The sequence below is a fragment of the Marmota flaviventris genome, chromosome 6, assembly GCF_047511675.1.
Source record: "Marmota flaviventris isolate mMarFla1 chromosome 6, mMarFla1.hap1, whole genome shotgun sequence".
NCBI classification, from domain to species: Eukaryota; Metazoa; Chordata; class Mammalia; order Rodentia; family Sciuridae; genus Marmota; species Marmota flaviventris.
In genome coordinates this window covers 147602072-147618274 of record NC_092503.1, presented here as the reverse complement: position 1 = coordinate 147618274, position 16203 = coordinate 147602072, and the positions used below count along the sequence as shown (strand labels likewise).

Below are 16203 nucleotides of genomic sequence, written 5' to 3'. Positions count from 1 at the left end.
AACCTGCCATGATAGGCGCATTCACAGAGTGACAAAGGTCCTTTCACCCTGAGTCCCAGAACAGATACTAAGGAGCAGTCTCCAGCTTGGAGTCAGTGCCAGAGAAACACAGCCTGGAGCAGAGCCACTCAGCCAAGCTCACCCAGATCCACAGAAATGCAGCGGACCTGTGACACACAAGCAGGGGACTCAATGTGAGCCACCGAGTGCAAAGGTGATTTGTAACCCATCCCTACTAAGGCAATCTAATGATACGCCGGGTGAAGAAAATCTTTCAAAAAGGGATTGACTAACTGTGAAATGTTACTAAAAGGCTGGTAAGATGAAGACTGGGACCTGATCCTGGCTACATCAAGGAAGAGGTCACTCCAAAGCCCTGGCAGCAGAGGAGGGGGTACGAACGCTTAGCTGCAAGTACTGCTATAAAGGAGAGCAGAGAAATGGCGCAAAAGCTGAACAAAAATGTAGGCGTCACCAGCGAAAATGCACAGGCAATGACTTTCTCAATAGGACCCCAAATCTCAGGAAATAATGCCAAGAGTTAATAAATGGGATGGCATCAAACTGAAAAGCTTCTGCATCAAAGGAAACAATTAGGAATGTGAAGAGAGAACCCACAGAATGGGAGAGAAATCTTGGCTAGCCAGTCTTCTGACAGAGGACTAATATCTAGAATATATAAGAACTCAAAAACCTTGATGTCAAAAACCAAATAACCCAATGAATAAATCGGCAAATGAATTGAACAGACACTTTCTCAAAAGACGAAAGACAAATGACCAACAAATAAATGAAAAAAAAAATGTTGGACATCATTAGCAATTAGGGAAAGGCAAATCAAACCTACACTGAGGGTTCATCTCATACCAGTCAGAATGGCAGCCATCAAGAAGACACATAATAGTAAATGCTGGAGAGGATGGAGAAAAGGAACATTCTTGTGTTCTTGATGGAACTGCAAATCAGTACAACACTCTGGAAATCAGTTTGGAGTTTCCTCAAAAGACTAGACGCGAAACCACCTTGAGACCCAGCTATTATTTATTTAGCTGTATTTATCCTGAAGAATTAAAGTGATCATACTCTAGTGACACATGCACACCCATGTTCATAGCAACACAGTTCACAACAGCGAACTATGGAACCAGCCTAGGGGTCCATCATCAGATGAGTGGATAAAGAAAATGGGGTGTACAGTGTTGTTTTTCAAGATGGGCAACAATGTAGCTTGTAAGGCTGCAGTTGGAAACCAATGGAAATGACGCCGTAGTTGGGAGCACAAGGACCAGTGCTCATTAATGGGCAAGAAGGGAAGCTGCACAAGGTAAAAGTGGGTAGAGGAGGTGGCAGCAGAGAAGAACTCAGCCACGTCCGGTCCCATGAGAGATGGTGGTGTGAATGGGCTCAGAAGCAGGTGGGGTGACCGACATATTGTAGATGCCTGAAGTTCTCTAGAACAAGATCATCTGCAGAGGGCGAGGGGGAAGGAGGGTATAAATCTCAGGAGAGAAAGGAAGGTAAGAGACGGTTAAGAAGGATAACAAACCCAGAACAGAGTAGGAAAGTGGACCGGGACTGCCCATCAGCATTTGAGCTCACACACAGATGACACTGAAGTCCTGACAGTCCTGTCTCAAAGTCAAACCACTCATGAAACAGATGGCATACGCTTACCCACTGCACTCCCGCAACTACTGCCAACCGCTGGAAGCAAATAAAAGAACCATTGGAGACATCTTCCAAAAACCAAGCAAAGGTCTGGAATATGTGGATCTGACGAAATAACAGTAAAATGACTTTGAAATCAATCAGATGTCACTGAAGCCACTATGGAACTGAGTGGAAGACGACATCTGAAGCAGTGGTGGGGCACAGCCCGTGGCCGAGCGCCTAGGGCCTCACTACTCAACACGGCCCCCACCAGCTACTCCAGCCACTGGGCTCCTGACCTGTGGCGTGTGCAGCTGAGGAGCTGCAATTTTAATTTTATTGAATTTCAATTAACTTAAAATTAGAAACTCAAGCCATGTAAAACATTTTTCCTCCAAATGCAATGTTGCTGTTTTGGTATAACTACATCTCATTTTAACTGCTGGAAACTTAACATCCAAATTGAGATGTTCTGTAAGTGTAAAACATACACCAGATTTTCAAGACTGTGCAAATAAAAAAAGAAAGCTGATTAGCTCATTAATAATTTTTATACTGACTGCATATTAAAATTATAATGATATTTTGGATATGCAGGGTTAAATAAAATTATTTTTTTTTTACTTTTTTTAACATGTCTACCCAAAATTTAAAATCACATATTAGACAACTCCAATACTATCTGAAAACATGGTTTGGGGTTGTCTGTTGTTATGGCGACCACAGAAGGGCCAAGCCTGTCCATCAATGTCAGGAGAATTATTCACCATGTATGCAACCCAAGTGCAGCATTCGAGCCTTAAATCTGTGATCAATGAGCAACCAGATCTTAATAAAAAACAGTCAAGGCACAACTTCAAATCAATATGGAGGGGCTGGGGATGTGGCTCAAGCGGTAGCGCGCTCGCCTGGCATGCGTGCGGCCCGGGTTCGATCCTCAGCACCACATACAAACAAAGATGTTGTGCTGAAAACTAAAAAATAAATATTAATTCTCTCGAAAAAAAAAATCAATATGGAATAGTCTGATAACTAAAGGTAACCTGGACTGGTACATTCAGATCCCCTGAGATGATCAGCCTCCTTCTAGTGGGTAAATGACTTCCCAATTTAGAGAAGTAGAATTCATTTAGAATATAGAAAAAAATCAGATGCATGCTAATGCTTTTTAGAAAAGTTTAGAATTATATCAACTGTACAGTCTATGAATGGTTGTCATATTTTTTATGTTTAAGAGAACCTGACATTACCCTGACAGATTAGTCTTGTGATTCTAATTTAAAATGTGTGATGGGTTGTAGGTAGACATGATTTATTTAGATTGAGATGCTTATGTGTATTTGATTGTGTCTAGACAATATTAATTTCATAAATGATGGAATATGCAAAGTAATTTGAGCTAATATTTGAGAAGGTTTTATTAATATTTGAGTCATAAATCTGCCCAATATGAACCTGATTTTTCAAATGGAAAAATCAAATATATCAAATTTACATTTGCAATTTAAAATATTTAAGGGTTTAAATTTAACTAAGTTTATAAATTAAACTGATCATTTGAGGAATTAAATCTGTTCCATTTGAATAAGAGATTAGTCAAAGAAAAAGTGATGGTGATATTCATATTTACCAGGTATATAAAAAGAATGGCAAGACATGTAAGCTAAACTTAAAGACCTAAAGAAAATTGGATTTTTCTTTGTACCTGTAAAAATTAAGTATTAACTTTTTCTGTGCATAAAACTTACCCTTAATTTCACTAATAATCATGTACTTTACCAATATTAATTCATTTACTCCTACAACAACTGAGTAAGGTAAATATTATTCTCCCCATTTTACAGATAGAATGTTGGGATTGCGATAATAAAATACCACAAACTGGATACCTTAAAAAAACCAAAAATTTTCTGCCCATGGTTCTGTCAGCTAGAAGTCCAAGCCCAGAGTACGGGCAGATTCAGTGCCTGGTGAGAACCCGATTCCTGGTCCATAAATGGCACCTGACCAGTGTGTCCTCACACAGAAGAAGGAGTCAGCTGACTCTCTGGGGTCTCTTATGAGGACTGTCATGACCTAGTCACCTCCCAAAGATCTCACTTGCTAACACCACCAGTGTGTGTGTCATGATCTGGAGGTGAGGTGTCCCCCAAAAGCTCACGTGTGAGACAGTACAAGAAGGATCGGAGGAGAAACCACTGGGTTGTGAGAGTCCTACCAACCAGTGACTTAACCCCACAACAGGATCAGCAGTGGTAACTGAAGAGTGGAGGTGGCTGGGGGAGGAGGGACTGGGGGCGTGGCTTGAAGTAGGTGTTTGTATCTGGTGGAGCAGAGGTCCCTCTCTCTGCCTTCTTTTTTTTTTTTTAATATTTAATTATTTATTTATTTGGCGGACACAACATCTTTGTTTGCATGTGGTGCTGAGGATCGAACCCGGGCCGCATGCATGCCAGGCGAGCGCGCTACCGCTTGAGCCACATCCCCAGCCCCTCTCTCTGCCTTCTGATCAGCACATGAGCTGCTTCCCCGCCACACTCTTCTGCCACAATGTCCTGCCTCACTCACCTCGAGCCGTGAGGAATGGAGCCGGTCCCCATGCACTTAGAACTCTGAAACCATGAGCCCTCAAATAAACTCTTCCTCCCCTACAATTGTTCTGGTCAGATCTTTTAGCTGCAGCATCAGAAAAGCTGACTAAAACACTGGGGGTGAGGATTTCAGCATGCTGATGTAGGGAGAGCATAAGCATTCAGTCCATCCAATCATGAATGAAGGCGCAGAGATTAAACTGCCCCAAGGTCCTCGAGCTAAAAGGTGGCTGACCCAGTATTCAAATCCAGGCTGTCTGGCTTCTCAATTGTCCTTGAACATGAAAAAGACTCCCAGTGACAAAAATAACTAGGTGTTCATGAACCAAGTTTTTCCATGCTGTGAAGATTTCAACTAAAAGTCTCTTGTTCGACTTTTTTCCCCCAGTAGTTACCAAGAAAGGAATTCCAGGGAAACCCCATGTTGTGCCGGAATGACCCAAATAAAAACAGCTTTCAAGGCTTCTCACCTTGTCCCTGACCCGGAGCTCCAGACCTGCAGCCTCCTAAGGCAAGGAACTGCAGTGTCGCAGAGAGCATGCTGCCCTGACCCTCCCGGGAGTCCAGCCTGTGTTCCATTTACTGAGTTCCTTTCATTTCGTTTCTTTTCATCTCTTGCCCCTCACATATCCCTGTTCCATGTTCATTCCCAATCCAGGACACAGCATAAAATAAGGCCAATTCAGGGGACACAAGATAAGTCCACTAAATTTTGTTTTCAATTTGAAAAATAACTTGATAAGGGTTCCCTCCCCCCTTCTACCCCCAACCCAACCCACATCTGCAGCAGGCAGTATACAGGGTGGTCTCTGCTTCTTAACTCCTGAGAAGCAGGCTTGCCTTTCCAATCCACCCACCAGGCAGTCCCAGGCTGCGCCTTTCCAAAGCACACACCCTTACAAAAGTGTCTCCACTGCAGCGGGCAAGCCTTCTTGGTCTGATGGTGATTAACAAAGCTATCAGAGTCATCTGCAGATTGTGCTTCATCCACACAAATCATGTTTTCACATTTGCCAGTTTTATGCAGTCTTGGATAAGCTATTTATTAGCATTTTATAGATGAGGAAACGAGTTATTGTGATGATCAAAAGAGATAGATTATACAGCATACTTAATAGGGTCTGGAACCAAGTAAATGCTCAATAAACAGAAGCTATTACAATATCATTAAAAGAAACAACAGAACTATGCTGAGTTACTTGCTTTTATAGACACCTATTATTTAACCCACTTTTTATATAGCTCAAATAAGAAAAGCCCCTGAAATTAAAATGCTTAATCATTCTTCTATGGAGACTGTGAGAATATGTGTTGTTTTTTTTGAGGGGGGCGGGGGAGGGAACAGATAGGAGGTACTAGATAAAACACCAAGAACATTAAAAAGACAGGTGTAAATTATTTTGAAAGATCCATTTTCTGCTCTCTTTGGCTAGAATAATCGAAAGCTTAATCATAACTGTTAATAAAATTAAGCCAACCAGAGTTTTTTATATTTTTTAGTTATAACCTTTTAAGACATGAGCATCAAAAGTGAAACAAGTTGAAACACAACTGTGATGTTTGATTTCTAATGTTATGTTTCAAATAACTAAAAATCTAAATAATTTTATAGTGTCATCATGATACATTTTGACATTTAAGTAACTGAAGCAATAATATTGGAAGGAACTTGAGCCAGTTTCCTTAGACTATATTGACTTTGGAATTTGACAAAAACATAAAGAATACTTTTATGTCATGAAAAATCATTAAGTATGCAATTTAGAAGACCACATGTGTGTCCACCTTATCTTTGGTACTAGAAATAAGTCAGACAGTTGTTCTTGAGTGTTTATAATCTAGGCACAAAAAATAGGTACATGCATTTTTTTAATACAACCTGAAAAGTTATTTCTAAAGAGGACATGCCCAGAGTTCCACTGAAAGAGGGAGAGGGGAAGAAAGAAATATCAGTTCTTGGGACAGGTCAGAGGTAGCCAAGTAAAGAACAGGTGAGCCCAGAGAGAGGATGGCCCCACTAGGTAACACAAATGGACAGACACTTCCAACATATATGAGTATACATAATAAATGACCAGCCTACTGCCTTGAGAGGTATGTTTTTTTTGTAAATTATTCTAATTTGTATGTACAGAAAAGAATACTGGTACATGTCACATATGTACAAGAAATCTGCCATGTTCTATGATTTTGGGGTTTTTTTCTTTATATTAAAAAGACAAAAAATAATAAGAAGAAAAAATCCTAAGTGTAATAATGAGTGCCATTATTTCTATACTTAGTACATCAGTGAACAGGAAATATAGCTTGCTACATTGCTTGACATAAGAAAGGATTCTGGAATATTTCGTGTACCTTTAGGTCAACATAACAGAGAGAGAGAGCAAACTTGTTATCACAACAGTGTCTACCTCATAGGGTTAATTGAGAGGCTAAATGAGTTAACGTCTGTGAAGTACTTAGCACAGTGCCTGGCCCACAGGGACTGAAATGATTGCTTGACTGATCCATTAAAAAAAAGATGGAAATCAAAATGACTGTGAGTCTCAGGAAACCAATACATAACAAGAAAAAATGCCAGAAAAAAGCACACAGAAACCTTTTACTGTAGATTTATAATCCAGAGCTTAAGTAAACATCTCTTCTTCAGTAAAACTACTTGGCACATCACGTAGTGATCAAACTGTGCTCGAGGCCAGGCCTGCCTTGAATGACTTAGGTGTAAGGGCAGGAAGACTGCAGGTCTCATAGTACTCAAGAGCACATACCCCCAATCAAATACCTCAAACATGCTAGACAAACACCTGGTTCTGTTTTATAGTCCATTATTGTTCCAATTATCTAAGTCGTGTACCTGACAATCAGGTTACATGACCCTCACAAGAAAACCCTTGTTCTGGGGCCTTCATCTGTGGTTTACGACATTCAAAGTATACTTGACCAGCAATTCCAAGGAGTCACACCTAGTTAGTCCAAGGAAAGGTGACGGTTAGTGAGCAGGACCAGCATCCCTGTGGTAGGAAGTGACCACTTCCAAAACTGCCACTAGGTAAACAAACCATGGTTAAGGGCCTGGGAATCTGGCCCAGACTGTGTTAAAGCGAACATCAGAGCTATGGAGGCCCTCTTCCTCCCTGCCCTTGACCACTGCACCACAGCGCCCCGCACGCTCTCAGTATGTACCAACCTCCTCTGAAACACCTTTTAGCTCACTGAAGCCCCCACCTCTTAGTCCTTGGGGGTTTTCATTTTCAAATGCCTGTAAGGGAAGAAGCAGGGATCCAGCTCAAGACCCAGGGAAATGAGCCATCCATCACCCAGCAGGATCCCAAATCTCTCTATCCACCATGCCATCTCTGTAAAAGTTCAAAATGTGAGATGTAAGGATTACGGTATGTTTTTAATGCACGCAATTACACATTATCTAAGTTTCAAATATTTGTCTGGTTGAATTACAAAGTAACCAAATCACGTTTTTAAAAATAAGGACTAAGAATATAAACATTCCTAAGGAACACTAGGAAATGAACTGGTCACTTTTCCCCTTTTAAAAAAAAGGCTGCAAACTAAACCGCAGGAGAAATTTTGAGTAGGTATTGTACATAATGAGTTATACATAAAATTAAAGAAATAACCATAGCTAGGAAACAAGTAAGTCCTCATCCATAGAAGCTCAGATGACTTCCATCGGGTAATGGGAAAGATTAGAAGGAAACACTTGGTCCACATTTGACTGGTGTCCAAAACCACACTATGTAACTGCCACAAAGAACTGGCAGATAATAGAATCAATTATCTACCTTGAACTATGTTTATGTCACTAAAAGACGAACGCATACATTTTCCCTAAGCACTTGTGGTTTGTAAAATGGCTTGAGACATCTTCACTTTAATTGAGAGCACAAAAAATGGACCGTGCAATAGTTTCTCCACCTCCATCAATCATTATTAATAATCCATGCCACTAAACACCACATCCTGTCACCATGCATGTGTCTCCGTGCCTTTTCTCAGCACAGTGGTTATGATCAATACCCACTGTGCACAGCAGGTCAGTTAACAATACCTTATATTTATAGCAGTTTTCCTTGTGGTCTCAGGGTCCCATTCTTCTCCCCAGCCACAAATCTCAACCTAAGTGTTTTGGTAATGAAGAAATCATTAAAAAACTATTATCCTTCACAAATGTGCTTTTATAAATGCTATAACACATTACACTAGAGGCTAAATCACCAACCAGCAATCATGTTATCACAGTGCAACTAGAAATTGCAAGAGAATGTTGACCCAGAAACAGCAAATAGCAGCTTCAGTGGCTTTAGCTGCCCGTGCAGGCTTATGTGGTAACAAACAACTGCCTTTCCAAAGCACAAATATCGTGGTAATCCAAAATTAAAGAATACTCCTTATTTTCTGTCTTTGAATATGCTTTATAGATTAAATCCCAGGATTCTTCAGATAACATCATGAGTATGGTAACAATTATCAGACTGTATTTTACAACTTATGCCAAAGACTAAGACCAGTTTTACTTCATAAAATGAAGACTCTGAAGCCTACAAACACAGAGGAAGACTGACCTTTCGGTGAAACAGCTAATGACTTGTGTTTTACACCTGAGGTCATTGCTTGCTTCCACCAGGCTGCTGATCTAAATGGTGGACTTAAAGCACTCTTTCCATTTGCATTTCCTGGAAGATACTGTGGACATCAGAGTATGTCTCTCTTATTGTCTGATTACACATACCTCAGAATACGTAACACATACCAGCATGCCTGATCACTGCTGCTCTCTGCACTGACACAGTTCCATCCCATGCTTCAGAGCTTCATAATTAAACCACGACAACAAAGCAGTGCCTGCAATACATGACTGTTTATTTCTGTTTACTGACTTTATTTTTTGGCAGCAAATGATACAGCTTTGAAGATGCAAAGCTATATGGAACCTTGTGCCTGTGTGAGCTGGCAGAAAAGCAAAATATGAGCCCTTAATGTGCTAAATTAACATTGGATATCCATTCTTCAGGGCTCATTGTATAAGCCATAGCATAAATATTCAGGCTAGAACTCAGGGCAGGTTTCATCTGGCTGAAAGCCTGTACAGAGTCCTTGTACTTGAATGCAGATTGGCTAAAAACGATCTGAATAAGGCTGTGCTCCTGGTACCTTAGAAAGAACACAAAAATAATTTTTTAGTACAAAAGATGAAACTAGGGGCTGGGGTTGTGGCTCAGCAGTAGAGTGCTCACCCCGCATGTGCAAGGCCCTGGGTTCGATCCTCAGCACCATATAAAAATAAATAAATAAAATAAAGATTGTGTTCAACTACCATTAAAAATAAATTTAAAAAAAAAAAGATAAACTACATTCTGATTCTATAGAATATGCCTAGGCTTCAGTATTCTGATCACCTTTCATGCCTAAATGAGAAAAATGCTTATTTTCTCTCCTGGTTATCTTCTCAAAACCGATTAAAATGAAGTCACTGTACCATTTCATTACCATCATCAAAGAGTATTTAACAGAGAATCTGTGAATCAATCTGCAGGTAAAATTCAGTTTAAAAACAAACCCAATTGTGAAGTGATCCGCAAATTGTTGCAACTTAAATCCATTAGTTTCCAGTACAGTCTTCTAATGAAGTAGCATAACTTAATTGCTAGCAAATATGAACTTAGAAACCTACTAATCAGCAAGCTGACAGGTGTTAAAATCCCAAAAGATGAAAAAGGAATATTAGATAATTACTCTATGCTGACACCTCTAGTAGCTGTAATATCGAGAATTCTAATCAATTTAACTGCAATTCAAAATGATCAATGCCACCCTTTGATTAACTGCCTTCTAGCAAAAATATAATTACTTGCATTGCCATATAGTGTTCTCTAACTGACTTATTCCAACTTACACATTTTTTTCTAAGTTGGCTATACAATTACACTAGTTGGGTCATTTTGCAGTTATCAATAGGACATTTCCCCCCAATTAAAACAAATCATATTAACATCTGTGCAATTTCCTTCTAAATCCATAAGCAATATTTCTGAAAAAGAATATGTTTTCTTTCACATTACCACATGTAAGGTGATTCTTAGGTACCCAAAATGCAAGTCTTCGCGATCTCATGCTTAATTAATTATCCTTTGGGTCTGCAACAAACTAAACCTCACGGGAATGACCGCAAGACTTGGGGCCACTGAAGAGGAGCGGGTACCCAGAACTTGAGCAATTCCCGAGCCAGTGCCCAGACGCCCTTGGCAACTGCATCCCGGAGCTCCGCGCTCACAAACTGATGCCAACGCCGCCCGCTACCTGCCTCCCCAGGTGCTCTGCACAGCTTCCCCGCACATCAAAACACAGGCATCCTCCAGCTCCTTAAAGCCTAAGTGCAACACCTTCCAGAAACAACAGCCACGACCTCAGGCGCCCCGTGTGCCCTTAACAAAGTCCAGCTCTCCCTCCGCCCGGGAGGGCGGGGTGGGGGTGGGGGGAGGACCGCGGCTCCCTTCCCCGGACCCCGTTACAGGTGCAGGTGAACCTCCAAAGGTCCAGGTCTTTCAGACTGAAAATCCCGACGAACTTCAGATGACATCTCCCAATGCTTCAGCCACAGGCAAGAGAATGGGCTGACTTTTCAGAGATTTATTAAAAATTAAATTTTTAAAAAAATCACGTCCTGGCCCCGCGTCCGTTCCCCCGGCCGCCCTCCCTCGCAGCCTCGCCGAGGAGGAGCCGGAAAGTCTGCATACCTTCTTTCCCAAAGCCTCGAGGACGAGGGGGACGGAGACCACACTCGGAGACGGACACTCGGGAGGCTCCGAGCGGCCGGCGGCGAGCGGACCGCGCAGGTGGGTCCCGCCCCGCGCCGCCCCGCGCCGCCCGCGCTGCCCTCCGCTGGACGGCGGACGCGGCCCCGCTGAGCCCCCCTCGAGGCTGCGCCGCGCAGCCCCAAGTTTGCGGCCGGTGCTCGGCGGGCGGGCGGCTGCGGCGTCGAGGGCGGCCGCGGCCGTTCCCGGCGGGGACAGGCCCTCGGGGACCGGGGCGCCGCCCCGCGCCCCTCCCCCTCACCTGGCCCGCGGCGGCGGTGGCGGCCGAGGCGGCGGGAGGACCGGCGGCCGCTCCGGCGGCGGCGGCGCCCGGGAGGGGAGGAGGCCCGCGGAGGAGGAGCTGCGGCGGGCGGCTTTGTCTGCGCCGCGCCGAGCGCCGACCCTGCGTCACCATGGCAACCGCCGGGCCGGGGGCCGGGCGCGCACCCCCGGCCGCAGCGTCCCGGGCCGGCCGGCCCCGCCCCTCGGTGGCCGCACAGCTGCGGGGGGACCGCTCGGGGGACCGCCCGGGCCTCCCGCGGCTGCAGCGGGAGACGAGCGAGGCCAGCGAGCCGGGCCGGGCTGCACCCCGCCGGCACCCCTTTGCCTTCCCGCACCGGACACTGGGCGCCCTGTCCACCCCGCCGCCGCCGCCGCCGCACCTTTCTTCCTGGGAGCCTCAAACTGCAGATTCCCTCGAGGGAGAGGCGGCAGCCCCTCAAAGTGATAAAGTGTTGAGCAACTGGTACGCGGCGCTCCTGCCGCTGCCGCAGCGCCCGGCTGCCCGGGACCTCCCGGCCCTGCTCGCCCGCCGCCCGCGCTCGCTCCGGGCGTCGCCGGGGATCGGGTCCCTGACCTGGAGGGCTCCTCGGGAGAGCGGCCGCGGGCGTCAGCTCCGGTAGTAAACAGGAGACGGTGTCACCCACAAGCTCAAGCGCAACTTTCAGGCTGCAGCGTGAATCTCCTGCTGCTACTCTGCTTGGCGACCCGCTGCGACTGCTGAGCATCTACCGCGAGCACCGTGACTCTGTGCCAAGGACCGGCCGTGCGCTGGAGGCAGTGGCACTGGGGAGGGGAGGGCATCTCGGCTCGGGCTAGGCATCCTCCACGAGGAAGAGGAAGGGAAAGTACTAGGAGACCCTGGTCTTGCTTCCTCTAAGGACTGAGCTAGAGGGCAGCCACCCTGGGGTGAATGAGTCCTCGCTCCCTACTATGTTTTCTCGAAAGATCAGTTACTGAATCCCAAACCTACGGTGTCTTCCTTCAAACCCCTGGGAGCCTGGCATTTATTTTCTGGTATCTGTGACTCACCAAAGGAATATCAATAACATAATAAAACCCTGAAGAGCTGTGTCTTCTGGACTTGCTACCTATTTGAGAAGCCCCAAAGCAAGACAATGTGATTACCAACTGATGCCACACACATTAACTAATGAACATAAGATCCGTTTTGTGAAAGAAAAGGTGGCCCACTTTCTTATAATGAGAATATTGGCATTTTGAGGTGAAGTCAAAAGAAAGGGGTCTTTCTGGCAGGCCATTAAGTGATTTGCCAGTACCCATCAAAATTCAAAATGCATGTACATTTCCCCCAACTATCTCAATTCTAGAGTCCTGTTATACAGAAATATACAAATGTGTAATGAGACATAGGCAAGGATGTGCATTACAAGAGTTCCATACTAGTAAAACTTGGAAATAAGTTCTATGTCCACCAATAGTGATATCGTCAAATAAATTAGGCACACGCACTACCCTGTATTCATTTGAAAAAATAAAATCTATAAAACATAGAGAAATATATTGGTTTAATCTTGAAAGAAAATGAGGGTTTTAGACAACAATCGTGCGATTATCCCATTCTGTAAAAAAAAATAAATAAAATAAAATATATATGTATATATATCAAATATATATATATGTGTGTGTAATACACACACACACACACATAGTGCTATGGTTTGGAAAAGGTTTGTCCCCAAAAGTCACTGCTAAAAGCTTGGTCCCAATTTAACAACATTGATGAATGTCACTGCTTGGAACTTGGTCCCAATTCAATGCAGTGAGATGCATTGGAAACTTTGAGAGGTGGGGCCTAGCAGGAGGTGATCAGGTCTGTGACTGCCCTTAGGCATTGGTCTCAGGGGCCTAGTAGGTCTCACAGGGTGGCTTAGCTCCTGCAAGAGCCTGTTATAGAAGAGCAAACCTGGCCCTTCCTGACTCCCTTGCTTCCTCTCCCACCATGTGATCCCTCTTGCACAGGCTCTGCCATGTGTACCATCCAACAGGAGGCCCTCACCAGAAGCTAATGCCAGCACCATGCTCTTGGGCCTCAAAAACCCTGAGCCAAAATAAACCTCTTTCTTTTAAAAAGGCCGCCGCCTCTGTTGTGTTGTTGCAGGGACACAAGATGAGCTGAGAGAGATGAATGAAAATAGACAGGAGAGACGGAAGGAAGGAGGGAGGGTGAGTGAGGGGAAGACAAAACAGAAGCGGTGGTTACCTATTAGCTAGAGTAAGGACTATATACAATTTCTTTATTGTTTAGCTTGTTTTTTTAAAAAAATAAAACAAGTATTATTAATAATTTATCAATTAAGAAGCAAAAACAAAGCTACCTTATAATAATGTTCATTGGCCTATATATTCATGCCTAAATGGAGTCTGAACCCAGAAGAGAGAAGGGCCATCGCGTTGGCCACCCCTGCCCTCAAATGCTGAAGGTTTGGAAAAGTCTGCATTGAATACCCACTTGGCGAGTTCCTTAGGGACTCACCTTTTTCTGTGAGGGGTACTTCTACCCACTTGTTTTTGCCCAGAAGGTTTAGCTTTATCTTAAGTTCTGCTTCCATTCTTTCTCTTAGACAAAATTACAAGACTGTGAGGAAACTGTCGTTCTAAAATGTGCCCCATTACTGGTGGGGGCAGGGGGGGGGGGAATCAATTCAACTAGCTTTCTGTCCAGTTAGCTAACTGAAATGAAGTTACTCCCGAAGCTTAGGAGTTACTGTGTGGATGGCTAACTGGTTTTTCTTAGTCTCACCATGTTGGAAATAAGATTGAAATAATAAACTTGCTTTCCTATAGATTGTCTGGAGCCATATAGTCCCATCCTATAGCCACAAGCCATATGTGAATTACCAAGTGGCCACCAGCTAATCTGAACTGACATGTTCAAAAGTGCCAAATACGCACCAGATTTTGAAGACTTAAAACTGTAACTTTGGGTGTGGGGGGATACAAGGGATCAAACTCAGGGGCACTCAACCACTAAGCCACATCCGAGCCCAGTTTTGTATTTTATTAGAGACAGGGTCTCACTGAGTTGCTTAGCGCCTCGCTAGTTGCTAAGGTTGGCTTTGAACTTGCAATCCTCTTGCCTCAGCCTCCTGAGCTGCTGGGATTACAGGTGTGTGCCACCGTGCCCAGCAAAACCATAACATATATCTCACTAAAATGATAATATCTCACTTAAAACATTTATATTGATTACATATTGAAATAATATTTTGGATATGTTAAGTAAAATATATTATTAAAATTCTAACATTTTTGTCATTTTTCTAACAAAAATTACAAGAAAATTTTGAATCACATGTGGCATATTGGACAACTCCATTTTAGAATTGGTGGGTTTTTTAAAGTTTTTTTTTGTAGATGTAGTTGGGCACAATAACTTTATTTTATTTGTTTATTTATTTTTATGTGGTGCTGAGGATTGAACCCAGGGCCTTGCACGTGTGAGGCAAGCGCTCTACTGCTGAGCCACAATCCCAGCCCCTAGAATTGGTGTTTATGGTAAACTATGGTTAACAAATATAAAGCTAGCTAACCTTTTTAACCTTTACTTAAAATTAATTACCTCATCAATGCTCCCCAATTCATAAACATGCTATCACAGGGCAATTTATGTTGAATAATTTTTAGTTATTAGAAAACTAGAACACACAAAATTAGCTCACGGGCTTATATTTTAGAAAGATTTTAGTGTACGTGCAGAAGTCAGATTACCTGGCCTGAATTTCTGCTCCACTGTTTATCAACTACATGACTCTCAAGAAGGTTATTTTAATATTTTTCTTAGTGCATTATAGTTTTACAGAAGTCTGGACTGCTTCAAGAATTTGCATGTCACCCTTGTATAGGAGCCACATTAATCTTTGTGTTGTTCCAATTTTAGTATATGTGCTTCCAAAGTGAGCACTCACAAGCAATTTAATACATCTGTTCCTCAGTTTCCTCACCTATCAAATAGGGTTCATCATGGCACTCTCACCTCACTGAATTGTTATAAAAATAGGTAGATGCGTGTACATAAATTTCTAGGTTGCTCGATCATATACAATGCTGAGTACATTTTAGTTATTATTGTTAGACTTTGTTGGGACTTTTATTTACTCTACCAATTTTCGTCTCAGGATACTGTGTAGATAGTATATTTTTTCTTTAAATGGTCTCATTACAATGGTAACTGAGTCAGCAAAATTTTATTCTCTTTCCCTCCAACACGTTATAGAGTTGTCAAAGTATTCTGATCCATTTTAAGTGAACAAAATAAACCAAACTTTCAATTACCATATCAGTATTTATAATAATTTCATTTGATAAATATTAAATTTTCCAAGTTTAATGAAGCAAATATCATCACATGGTTTACAACCAATTTATTATAATGGAACCCTAATATGCAAAGTAAATAATTCATCCCTAGTGAAGCATTTGTATAAAATTTTTCCTGTTCTATAATTTGGATTTTTGTCCTCTTAAAGTTTTATTTTTTTTTCCCTAAGTCACAATAATAGCTGATATTTGTTGCACACTATGTCCAAGGTCACAATGTTCAATTATTTATAAGCAAAATTATGAAACTTAGGTACCAGAGATTGAACTCAGGGGCACTTGACCACTGAGCCACATCCCCAGCACTATACTTTATTTTATTTAGAGTCAAGGTCTCATTGAGTTGCTTAGTGCCTTGCCATTACTGAGGCTGGCTTTGAACTGACAATCCTCCTGCCTCAGCCTCCGAAGCCGCTGGGATTACAGGCGTGTGCCACCTCGCCCAGCTCACCTGCTCACTCTTAATCTACTCACTACAGATTTAATAAAAGGGAACATAATCAAAAACTAGGAAAAAAATCCCCCAAAAATAT

At 42.9% G+C, this 16203-nt stretch overlaps 1 non-coding gene across 1 annotated transcript; it reads right to left on the bottom strand.

Moving 5' to 3' along the window:
• Nucleotides 1–15150: 15150 nt before the first annotated feature.
• Nucleotides 15151–15254, bottom strand: LOC114102823 (U6 spliceosomal RNA). Its single transcript, XR_003584581.2, has one exon. It is a non-coding gene; the product is annotated as a U6 spliceosomal RNA (small nuclear RNA).
• Nucleotides 15255–16203: the final 949 nt, after the last annotated feature.